Below are 12,626 nucleotides of genomic sequence, written 5' to 3' on the forward strand. Positions count from 1 at the left end.
TAACCTTTCTCCACCCCCCCCCCCCCCCGATTTGTAGTTTACTTTCTCTGGTCTACATCAGTTGATGTGTGTGCTTTCCACTTCCCTTCCACTGGTGCAGTTCATGTTCACATTGTAAAAATTCCAAGCGTACCAAACCGCAACACGGCAAGCTACGTGACATTGCGCTCATCTCCAACTGGTCAGCAAGGCAGGAATGTGAACAAGAAGAATGTCAAAGGTGGAACACAACCTTGAGCAAAAGATGTGGTTTGTTGATAACCCAACATGACCTTATTTTACTCAGACAATTGTAGTAATACAAGGAAATGAGTAATAATAGTAATGTTATTATTTAGATGGTATTGTTACATTGTTTTATATTTGTATACAGTCATCTCAATTGGTTCCAGACTGATCAGCATATTTCCACTAAGTAGGATTCAATATTAATAAATGAAATCATTTCATAAAATATTTGCATTAAAACCTGTTTATGCTTTTCCCAATATGTTTTTTCAACTATTATTAGAGCCCTGTAGATTTGAAAAAATACCCCTATAGTCACACCATAACATGAAATAACACACCCTTACCACTTCCACATTGCATGGGAGGCAATGTTGCCACTGTCTTCATACTGTCAACCATATGTTAAAAACCTTGCTGTGGTTTTAGATGGTTCTTTTATATTCCTTTTTTTATATCAGATCAACACCAAAAGTTGTCGTATTGCTTACTTTCCTGAACTAGAAAGCTCAGTTTTCTATGTCGCTTATCCTCATTAGGGTCGCGAGTGTGCTGGAGAATAAAGCCCAATTATAACAACAAAAATCTAATGTTGGACTCTGATGAAAAACGGTCTTGTGCATCTAAGACCTGACTTTGACGGTGACGACAAGAAGATGGAGGATGGTACATAAAGCCTCATAAATATGATTGATCATGGGAATACACTATGTCAACCGAGCAAAAATGTGTTTACGCCAATGGGAATTTTTATATGTGGGTGGGTAGTTTCACACGTAGACGTTACTGTGCGTGTCCTGCTCAGACCCATGACTCCATGTTCAGACTGGGTACCACACAGCGGCTAAGTCAGCTCACACCTGACATCAGAATGTGTCTCCACTGAGTGCTTGTGGTTGGGTTTCCCTTCCTTGTCTACGGTGACGTAGTGTGGGAGGGGCAGAGGGGGCTGTAAAAATGTTGGGTGTGCAAAAACAATTGAAAAGAAAAACAAACAGTGAAAGTGCTGACAAATTTCAGAGCTGAAACTCCTGCCCCTACCTACTAGTAGCCATAATTTCATATACTGGATATAATCGTCATCATAGAATTACCTCTTATCTGTTATCTGTTGAATGAAAATTTCAGGAATTTGTTGGAAATGCGATATGGAGCGACTGAGTCCATTTTGGGGTTAATCTGGATCACCATCTGGATCCAGAATTTTTTTTTTTAAAGGATTCTTTAACATCTTTAAAGCTTTAAAGTCTTTGTCGGGCACCCATCAGTCAATGAAACCTCAAGTCTTTGTCGGGCACTCGAGAGTCAGTGAACCTCAAGTCTTTGTCGGGCACTCAAGAGTCAGTCAACCTCAAGTCTTTGTCGAGCACTCAAGAGTCAGTGAACCTCAAGTCTTTGTCGGGCACCCATGAGTCAGCGAACCTCAAGTCTTTTTCGGGCACTCGAGAGTCAGTGAACCTCAAGTCTTTGTCGGGCGCCCATGAGTCAGTGAACCTCAAGTCTTTGTCGGGCACCCATGAGTCAGCAAACCTCAAGTCTTTGTCGGGCACTCGAGAGTCAGTGATCCTCAAGTCTTTGTCGGGCACCCATGAGTCAGTGAACCTCAAGTCTTTGTCGGGCACTTGAGAGTCAGTGAACCCCAAGTCTTTGTCGAGCACTCAAGAGTCAGTGAACCTCAAGTCTTTGTCGGGCACCCATGAGTCAGTGAAACTCAAGTCTTTGTCGGGCACCCATGAGTCGGTGAACCTCAAGTCTTTGTCGGGCACCCATGAGTCGGTGAACCTCAAGTCTTTGTCGGGCACCCATCAGTCAATGAACCTCAAGTCTTTGTCGGGCACTCGAGAGTCAGTGAATCTCAAGTTTTTGTCAGGCACCCATGAGTTAGTGAACCTCAAGTCTTTGTCGGGCACCCATGAGTCAGTGAAACTCAAGTCTTTGTCGGGTACCCATGAGTCAGTGAACTTCAAGTCTTTGTCGGGCACTCGAGAATCAGTTAACCTCAAGTCTTTGTCGGGCACCCATGAGTCAGTGAACCTCAAGTCTTTGTCGGGCACCCATGAGTCAGTGAATGGTTTGTTGTGTCAAGCCTGTGACGCCGTTTGGGCAGGAAGGGGAAGAGAGGCAAGTAACAGGTCTGCTGCTTTTTCCATGAGGCAAATACTTTTATACAAAGTAACATTTGCAAGTAATACCAGTAATGCCACGTATTTATCTATAAACGACAAAGACCTGAAAGGTCACGAGGGCTGCAGTACCTCTCATCCTTCATTCAGCTGCACCTTTGCTGAACTGTAAACTTACACCGGACTTGTTTTCCATCTTAACAGTGTGTGTCTGTCAGTAGGTCCTTGTGGATGCTAACCTCAAAATGCATTCCATGCCTTGGCATTCTTTCACGCCTACTCTGTCTTTTCCTGCCTGCTTTCCTTACAACCAGTGGAGGTTCTGGTTTGAATGACACCTTTGTTGGATGGACGATGTAACCCCCCCTCGATATGTATTAAGTTATACATTGCCACAAAGGCTTAATTTTATATGAAACACAAAACGGAAGGGAAAAATATATTTTTGCCGTTCACAAATACTTCTTATTCTTAAATTGCATTTGACTTAAATCCACATTTACACCATTAAAACTCTCATTCAGGAAAACAAATGAACAGCAGTTAGTCTATAGCTACCATGTAATGTAAGCTAACATTACATGTGATCCTCTACATCCCATAATGTGGTGTACATCAAGTCATGCTATAGCGACATACCTTTATCTTTAGCACCTTTTTCATCTTCTTTCTAAATTGTGCACCTGATGGCTTTGACTTTGTCTTTTCAGTGTTTTGTTGACATAAATGAACAGCACTATTATCATCTCCTACCGTCACCCATCTAGCAGCCAAGGCTAAACCAACTCATACCCAGCCACAATTATTTCAACGTGAACTAGCATGTTAGAGGCTCTTGATCTGCAATATAATTAATATGATATGATATAAACATATAATACATCCATTCATTTTCTATGCTGCTTATCCTCAACAGGGTCACAAATACGCTGGAGCTTATCCCAGCTGTCTTTGGGCGACAGGTGAGGTACACCCTTTATTTTAGATTTATTTTAGAGCAATTACTGTTGTCATTTTTACCTTGTAATTAACCTGAAGGCTGAGGTCCAGCAGCACCCGGCCCCTTGCAAAAGGGCGGCTATCATCCACCTGTCTCAGTCCGGGTGTTTAAACTGCTTTGATGCAAACGGATCGATGCAGAACTCGAATGTGTGTGGAGATTTTGATCCTTTGTTAGTCTATCAGGCCCATGGACTGCAAAATTGGGGTAATCTCTGAGACAATGGGCTTTTTTTTCCTTTCTTGGGCTCACATCAAAGCTTTGAAATGTGACATGGACATGTTAGATCCTCTGGCCTCTCAGTGGCCTCATAGCGCGCCATCACATTATATGTGGATGTGAGTTTGGCGGCACTGAGTCAACTTCATGAAGACAGTAGAGCGTCTCCGCTGACCTATCAGGGTTTATGAGGCAGGGTGTGGCTTTTGGATGTAAATGACGTTGAGGAGACGTTAACAGCAGCAGACGACAAGTGTTGCCTGTGTCTTTTATTTCCTTTTTATTGTCTTTTAGATGTTTGACTGGGCCAGGGCTCAATAAAGCGAGGACACCTTGTAAATGTTCAGTGGCATGACCCCCACGACCTTATTCCCTGCTCAGACAAGTCCCCCAGTCTTTTCACAGCCATGATAACATTTTAAGTAGGCAAGAATCATCAATCAATATTATCCATACCAAGGGTAGTAGTAGTTTCACTTCTCTCCTGTGTTTATGTTCACAAATCGTATTGTTGACAATACTTGACATTGTTTACAAAGGAAAACATAGTAAGGCTTTGGGGGCCAAAAGCCAAATGGTTTGAATAAGAGCTAATATGAATTTTTGTTTCTTGCTGGTTTGCTTATTATGCTCTATTGACTTTATTTGTGCTCAAGCAATTGCATGTAATAATAACAATAAATACATTTATGATTTTGTTGTTATAGTCTTTCATATTTTAATATGTTTAATAATACTGTAATATACATATAATAGTAAATGTATATGTATATACATTTTTTACAAATAAATCTGTTGAGGCAATGTGCGTAATAATTGTACAAATGGTGTATTAGCTTTACAAATAAGGACTCCTACTTTGGAAAAAATTCACCTATTATGTTTGCGTCTGGAACCAATTAACCACGATAAATGAGGGATTACCGTAACTGGACTGTTCAGGTTGTTTTAGCCGAGCAGGCTTCACTAGATAGGACAGCCCTAGCCTGAGCGCTAAGACAGCTCTAGCTTGACTACGTAGGACAGCGCTAGCCTGACTAGATAGGACAGCCCTAGCCTGACTAGATAGGACATCTTTGGCCTGACTAGATAGGACAGCTCTGGCCTGACTGCGTAGGACAGCTCTGGCCTGACTACATACGTAGGATAGCACTAACCCTACTAGATAGGACAGCTCTAGCCCGACTAGATAGGACAGCGCTAGCCCGACTAGATAGGACAGCGCTAGCCCGACTAGATAGGACAGCGCTAGCCCGACTAGATAGGACAGCGCTAGCCTGACGAGATAGGACAGCGCTAGCCTGACGAGATATGCCAGCTTTAGCTTGACTAGATAGGACAGCGCTAGCCTGACTAGATAGGACAGCGCTAGCCTGACTAGATAGGACAGCCCTAGCCTGACTAGATAGGAGAGCGCTAGCCTGACTACATAGGACAGCTCTAGCTTCACTAGCTAGGACAGCTCTAGCCTGACTAGATAGGACAGCGCTAGCCTGACTAGATAGGACAGCGCTAGCCTGACTAGATAGGGCAGCTTTAGCCTGACTAGATAGGACAGCTCTGGCCTGACTACAGGAGAGCACTAGCCCGACTACACAGAACAGCTCTAGCTTGACTAGATAGGACAGCTCTAGCTTGACTACATAGGACAGCACTAGCCTGACTAGATAGGGCAGCTTTAGGATGACTAGATAGGACAGCTCTAGTAAAATGATAAAGCCCGCTTGGAATGGTTGCCTTTGTCAAGCAGTTTGACTTTTGAGAAAACGAGAAGGCTGCCAAGACATTAGCAAATGGTGAGTCATTTTGCACGTGTTTTCATTCAGTATGACCCTAATTTATTGTTCTCACTGCCTCTTTATCAACTCACTTGTGTCACCCTCACCTTGACCTGCTCTTCGGAACTACTGTTGTATACCAGGAACAGTGTGAGTTTAGGCCCGTGGTGAACTTTTGAACTTGGCAGAGTATGTTGGAGGGCAATAGGCAGTCAGGCAAATCTGCACACTGTAATCCCTACTGACTCTGACAGCGGTGACAAAGAGGATTTCCACAGACAACTGCCATTGTTCCACCAAGCTCCCGGTATAATGTGGCGTAAATGTGTAAATCCTCCCTGTACAAACAATGTCACGGCCATTAAGATATTTGCCAAAGATCATATGTTAAGTACATCAGCACAAACGTGTCACATTCAGTATCTGGCTTAAAGCAACATAAGTAGTATGTTTATCTTCAAATAACAGCTTCAAAATCGTTGAGCTGAGTTTCAGAGCCACAGCAATGCGGCTAATTTATGGCTAGATTCTAAGCTGGTGACATTTCCATCCATTTTCCTCTGCTTATCCGTGTCGGGGTCGCGGGGGGAGCAGTCTCAGTACAGAAGCCCAGACTTCCCGGTCCCCGGCCACCTCCTCCAGCTCCACCGGGAGGACACCAAGGCGTTCCCAGGCCCAGTTGTGAGACATGATCCCTTCCAGCGTGTCCTAGGTCGGACCCGGGGCCTTTTCCCGGCTGGGTATGCCCGGAACACCTCACCAGGGAGGCATCCGGGAGGCATCCGGACTAGATGCCCGAGCCTCGATGCGAAGGAGAAGCGGCTTTACACTGAGCCCCTCCCGGATGACCGAGCTCCTCACCCTCTTAGGGTGAGTTCAGCTACCCTATGGAGGAAACTCATTTCAGCCGCCTGTATCCACGATCTCATTCCTTCGGTCATGACCCAAAGCTCATGACCACAGTTGAGGGTGGGAACATAGATCGACCGCTAAATTGAGAGCTTTGCCGTCCGGCTCTCTTTTCACCCCGACGGTCCAGTACAGCAACCGCATTACTGCCGAGGGTGCGCCGATCCGTCTGTCAACCTCCCTCACTCGTGAACAAGACCCCGAGATACTTAAACTCCTCCACCTGGGGCAGGACCTCATTCCCAACCCGAAGGGAGCACTCCACCCTTTTCCGACTGAGAACCATGGCCTCTGATTTGGAGGTACTGAGTCTCATCCCAGACGCTTCACACTCAGATGCAAACCATCCCAGTAAACGCTGAGATGAGATCCTAAGGCCCTCGAATCGGACTCCCTCAACACCTTGACTGCACCCTCCGATCACCCCTCTCAATCCAAATGTACTGTTCCCGACTTCCACGCAATGTTGAAAAGACATGCCAGTGGTGACATTTCCTTTCATTTCAGTATAACAACATAACATTCTGACTCACAATGTCATCTTTAATAACGACACTGCCACCACTCGTAGCATGTGGTACTAGTTAGCATCTTCGGAACTTAAGAAAGTCTTTCAAATGGGGAGGAGAAGATGGACAAAGACGCCAAAAATGTACCACTTCCACACAGGATGGGAAGAGAACATTCTATCATGTCGAACGTGTCATGACTGACTTAAGTTAAAGTCGTGTAATGAAAGTCACAAACATTACTGACCAGAATCCTACATTTGTAGTCCGTTGTAATTCTATCATTCATTATGTTACATTTTATTGTGTAGTGAATCCATGCCAACCAGCGCAAGCACACCTCTCTGTTGTGACGGCGTCGTTCACACATAGTGGCAAATGGTGATTAACTGTGATTAATTTATTTGAAAACTGTGATTCATTTCATCACAATCATTGTTTGATAGCAAATGGTGTTTTATTGACATACACAAAAACAAGCCGAGCAGTAAAAAACACAACCTCCGTGCTTATCTAACTCGACCAAGGAAAGCAACTTGGCTTAATTTCAGTTTTGTCAGTGCATGTGTTGGTCACGCTATCTTCCTACGATAAGATGTTAAAAATGTGGGGCTGTTTCTGAACGAAAGAAGACTCGTATCTGATCAACAACAGAATCCTGACACTGATCAGCAGGGCGGCAACACTTTGAAGACCATAACTTCGTTTCAACACACTGACTCATATCAGCTGTGATCGCAGACACAGTGCCGTGCCCCTCATGCAAAGAAAGGAAAGCCGGGGTCAGTACTTTGGTAAATATACACAGAGAACACACAGCCACATGCTAATTAAGATCGTTAGAACGGTAACATCACAATAGCGCTTTACATTTGAACTTGATAAGGTGATGGTCAGTGCCAAGGAGGTGGAGGGGGATATGTCAACACAATGGACTTGGAAATAAGAAATGATCTAGATCTGAATCTGATCTGAAACTCCAGTTCAGTCACACTGGTTTCACTGGTTTTGACTGACATGCTTCAGCTTGGTGCCACTGGCGGTCATTGGCCGTTCTTAATAACACAGTCAATAGATTGGGAAGACCTGGGTTTGGATCATCTCTGTTTGGATGTCTCTGTGTGGAGTTTGGTTAGAGGAAAAAATATATAATATAAGAGAATAAAGTGGAAATATTATGGGAATAAAGTCATAATTTATGAGAAGGTTGAAATATCTTTTCTTTTTCGCCTTTATGACAAAGCTTCTTGAAATATACTGTATGTAACGTTGAAGCATATCTACATGTTACTACATAAAATATCAAAATTAGCAAAGCCAAGTTAACAATATGGGGAAATATGGTCGTGTTGATTAAAAAATATGCTAATTTTAAAATACAGTCCACGCAGATGAGGCCACAGTGGCAATTCTGTGATAAAGAAGCATTGGTATAAAAAAGAACCCCCCCCCAATGGTGCTGACCTCTAGCTGACCTGGTGAACTTGTCAACAGCCAACTCTCAGCTTTCCAATTATGAATAATCACAGTGAGACACTAACTACCATGCTAACGATCCCATTAGCATCTCTTATCGAGTGCTCCTATTAGTCCACAGCAGGTTCCAGGGAGGGCGAGCAGACACCCTCATGATGCGGTTTGGGGAATTAACGCTCCAATTGACTTAGAATGACTCCTCCATTACAGACACCAGAAGTTGATTGACTTTCGGTGGCCTTGGTCATCTGATAGGAAACTTTACATTGAATAAGCACCACCACTGAGGAGACAAACGAACCTTCACTTGATAAGATTGTCCCTGGTTTTCTTCAGACCGGTTGACAATGCTTGGTCAAATGACCACACATCCAGTTTAGGTCAAAATGATCCATCACTGGGCTCATTTTGCATTAGAGCAGGGGTCTTAAACACCCGCAGGACACTAGTTTGAGGCCCCCGCCTTGATATGAAAGTTTAATGTTAGTGCGGCCCGCGCAATTTTGATATGGATGCTGTATGGTATCATGTACCCAGAAAAAATTATTACGTTTGATTAATGTTCATGTTAAAGGTTAAATAACTGTTAATAGTTATCCTCCCTATCCGTGTGGAAGTGGTAAGTTTTGGCTATTTACATTTAAAGGAAATAACTTAAAGGTTACCGTTTAGGTCGCTAGCTCTCTAGTTTGCGAGTTAGCATGTGTCTCAAGACCCTGCAGTTGCGCAATATGTTGTAAATAAAAAGAGTATAAATGTGACTATAGTCGTGTTTTGTCATGTCTACAGGGCTCTAATAATGCTTTGCTCATTTTAATCTGAAAAAAATAATTTGTCTACCCACCAACTATATGTGGTTTCTTAAGTTTTTATTATTTGCCATTTTATTATTATTATTTTATTTATTTATTACTGATTGATTTTCTTTATTCTTGATTTGTTTATTTATTTTTCATCTTATTTTGTGTAGAAAAATAAAAATTAAGATATTTGAGAACAGTGGAATGTTTTATCAGAGCTTTTCTTGTAAAAAATCGAAACCAAAGCAAAGTTTATTCATTTTTCTGTTTTTAATAAATGTGGTTTTTTTTTTTGGAAAACCTGATGTGGCCCAGTCTCACCCAGACCCTAGCTCCAGTGGCCCCCAAGTAAATTGAGTTTGAGACCCCTGCATTAGAGTAATCCCTCATTTATCACCTTTAGTGATATAAAGCCAATTTCCACAAAGCATAAATGAAATATTTTTGTATTTAGACAAATACAAATATTAGAGCCCTCTACGCATGAAATAACACCCCTACTGCCACATTTAGATGTGTATTACCCAATATAGGATATAAAATACAACTCCTGCAACTCCTCACCAATGGATGAGGCTTGAGAGCAATTTTAATGCCATTATAAACAGCCCCCAGGGGGCAGAATTGCATCATGCCAATGTTGGCTTTCAATAACGACGTCTCTGAACAAGAATGTCTTCACCTGAGAAAAAACTGGACTGGTCCTTTTTTCTTTTCTTTTCTTGTGTGTGAGTGCTTCAACATAAAAACGGCGGGTTTAGTAACAATTAAAAAAACTATTTCACTTGCAATGCACTTACAATGATTTACTTTGGAGCATGTCCAGGACTTAGTGCTTAATTCACATGAAGATACTTCCAAGGCTCTTTCACACAATGTTGTAAATTCACTACAATAGTCACAAATTTTGACAAAAATGGCCTTGGCCCTGCAAATTTTTGTGTCCACCGGGTGATGAGGAACAATGGAAGGAAGCAGACTTTCTTTAGAGTGAGTGTTGGAGGCAAAGTTCAGAAAAGTTCATTCACATCATTCGAGGGCCGGACCACCAGGGATAGGATGGCTGGACATAAAGGTGTCAGCTGCAATTTACTATCACAATTTGGGCATTAGGCTGAAACTCTTATCCAGAATCACTTACAATAAGTACGAGAGTTCACCATCGGTGGATCCAATCATTGCAAAAAGCACAGTAATAAACAAGGGCCACGGACAAGAGCACAATGCTAGGTAGTCGTCATGGAGTGGAGGGAGGCTAGGCGTAAATCAGAATGGCACCAGAAAGAAAAACAACTTGAGAATGAGGCCAAAGTGAGGATGCCATTGGCCTGGATGGCTCTCTAGCCAACGGAGAGAGAATCTTTACAAATACAATAGTACTTAAGAAGGTGTATTTACCACGGTTGTATATACTGTACAAACATACAGTTCAGTATAGGAAGGCTTAGGACTTTAAGACCTCAACACTTGACCAGTTCATTAGTAGCATTTGAGGGATAAAAAGTGATCTTTATGTGATAGAAAGCCACCAGCACCTGATGCTAGCTCAGATACTGACGTCATGAAACCGGCCTTGTTCGTCTGTAGAGCAGAACGAAACAACTTGCTAGATGGACACAAAAACACGGCGGCATGCAGGGTTCAGGAAAAAAAGCGAATGGTACTATGAAAGTAGTATAGTAAAATAAAATAATAAAACAAAATAAAGTACGGGCAGAACAGTGGTCTAGTGGTTAGCGCACAGACCTCACAGCTAGGAGACCTGGGTTCAATTCCACCCTCGGCCATCTCTGGGTACTCCGGTTTCCTCCCACATTCCAAAAACATGCTAGGTTAATCGGCTACTCCAAATTGTCCATAGGTATGAATGTGAGTGTGAATGGTTGTTTGTCTATATGTGCCCTGTGATTGGCTGGCCACCGGTCCATGGTTTACCCCGCCTGTCGCCCGAAGACAGCTGGGATAGGCTCCAGCACATACCGCGACCCTCATGAGGAAAAAGCGGTAGAAAATGAATGAATGAATGAATGAAGGGATGTTGCTGTTTTGGTTCGAGCCCGCATTACATAGCCTGATGTACACTGTATATCCATGCTGCAGTCCACTGTCTGCTCTTCCACCGGAGGACTGTATTGGTTCAGTGGCCTGAAACTGAACGGATCAGCCTGAACTCTATTTCACCCTCTGTCTGCTCATCTGCCAGGGTCATCAGCCCCTCTGCTTTGCTTTGCCTCCTTCTATGGATTCCAGATTTCTCCCCTATTTTCTTTCTCCTCAACTTATTGATAATGGAATGTTTGGTGTTCGGACCACCCAACCTCCGGGCACATAGGTTAAATATCAAACATGGACTCGAGGTGATGTCAAACTATAACGTCAACGTCTGTCTTTAGGCATTCCATATGAGCTCCATTCAAGTCTGATTCCGATAAAAAAAGACTGTCTCGCCTATTATAGTCATTCTAGTCAAAAGACCACTACCACACAGAATGGGAGGAGAACTTTTGTGGCTCTATCAGGTCAGACATGGCTGACTTCCTGACTTCATGCAGTGTTAAGGTAATGTAATATAAGCTAATGTCTCAATGTATTCAATCATCACTGCCACCTAGTGACTAGAATACTTCATATCACTTGTATTTTTACAGATTTGGACAAATAATAGACAATAGTCTACTATAGACGGGCAGCCTTCTTTTATATACTTACTGTATGCAGCCAGGGAGCGATAATCCAACAGCAATATTGTGACTGGACTGTACCAACTTTTACAGGTCAACTTAATTCTTAATTTCACCTTCTCTAATCTTTTCAGTGCTGTTCTAACGCGTCCGAATTTCTCTTCGATGCGTAACCTCCTTTGCTCAACCACTTCCTGGTTGCCGTGCAACATGTATTTCAATGAGAAAGATGCAGGCCGAGTTCTTATAAAATACACTTCTGCCACCTTGTGGTTGTTTTTTTGGGGGGGGGGCTTAAAACTGCAACATTCTATTGAGGAGTTTCATCATTGTGGAAAAAACCCATCAAAAATAAAAATAAAAAAAACATTTACGATATAAATTTAAATCTGATAAATGTACACTGGAAGATTCGGGCCACATTTTTAAAAAAATCTTAGATTTCAAGGATGGGGGGGGCAATGTGACTTTTGGCCTTGGGCAAAGGTTATATTACAACTTTTCTTGTAAATTTACAACTTTCAATTTGTCCACATTGTCCACATTGCAACACGTTGGCAGCCTCACAATATCCATACTTTCCTGTTCATTGAATGTCGCTCATTTGCATGCTGTACAATCCTAATTTGAATCAGTGACACACTGTACACCTTTACACATAACTACCTGCGTTCATAACGAAATGCTGGAAAAAGTTTCTTAAAAAGTTAACCTTTTTGACAACGAGGCCAGATTTTTTCAGTGCAATATTAAATCAATTAACACTGTATAATTTAATTGAGCTCATTAATTTGTTTTCACTAATAAATCAAATCCACTCACAGTTTAACAAGCTAAGTTTAATGAATAAATAACATGACATTATGAAATGTGATTATCACTAAGATTATTAAATGTAGCTTA

This window comes from Doryrhamphus excisus, linkage group LG2, assembly GCF_037039965.1.
Source record: "Doryrhamphus excisus strain RoL-2023G ecotype Guam linkage group LG2, RoL_Dexc_Guam_v1.1, whole genome shotgun sequence".
Lineage (NCBI taxonomy): Eukaryota > Metazoa > Chordata > Actinopteri > Syngnathiformes > Syngnathidae > Doryrhamphus > Doryrhamphus excisus.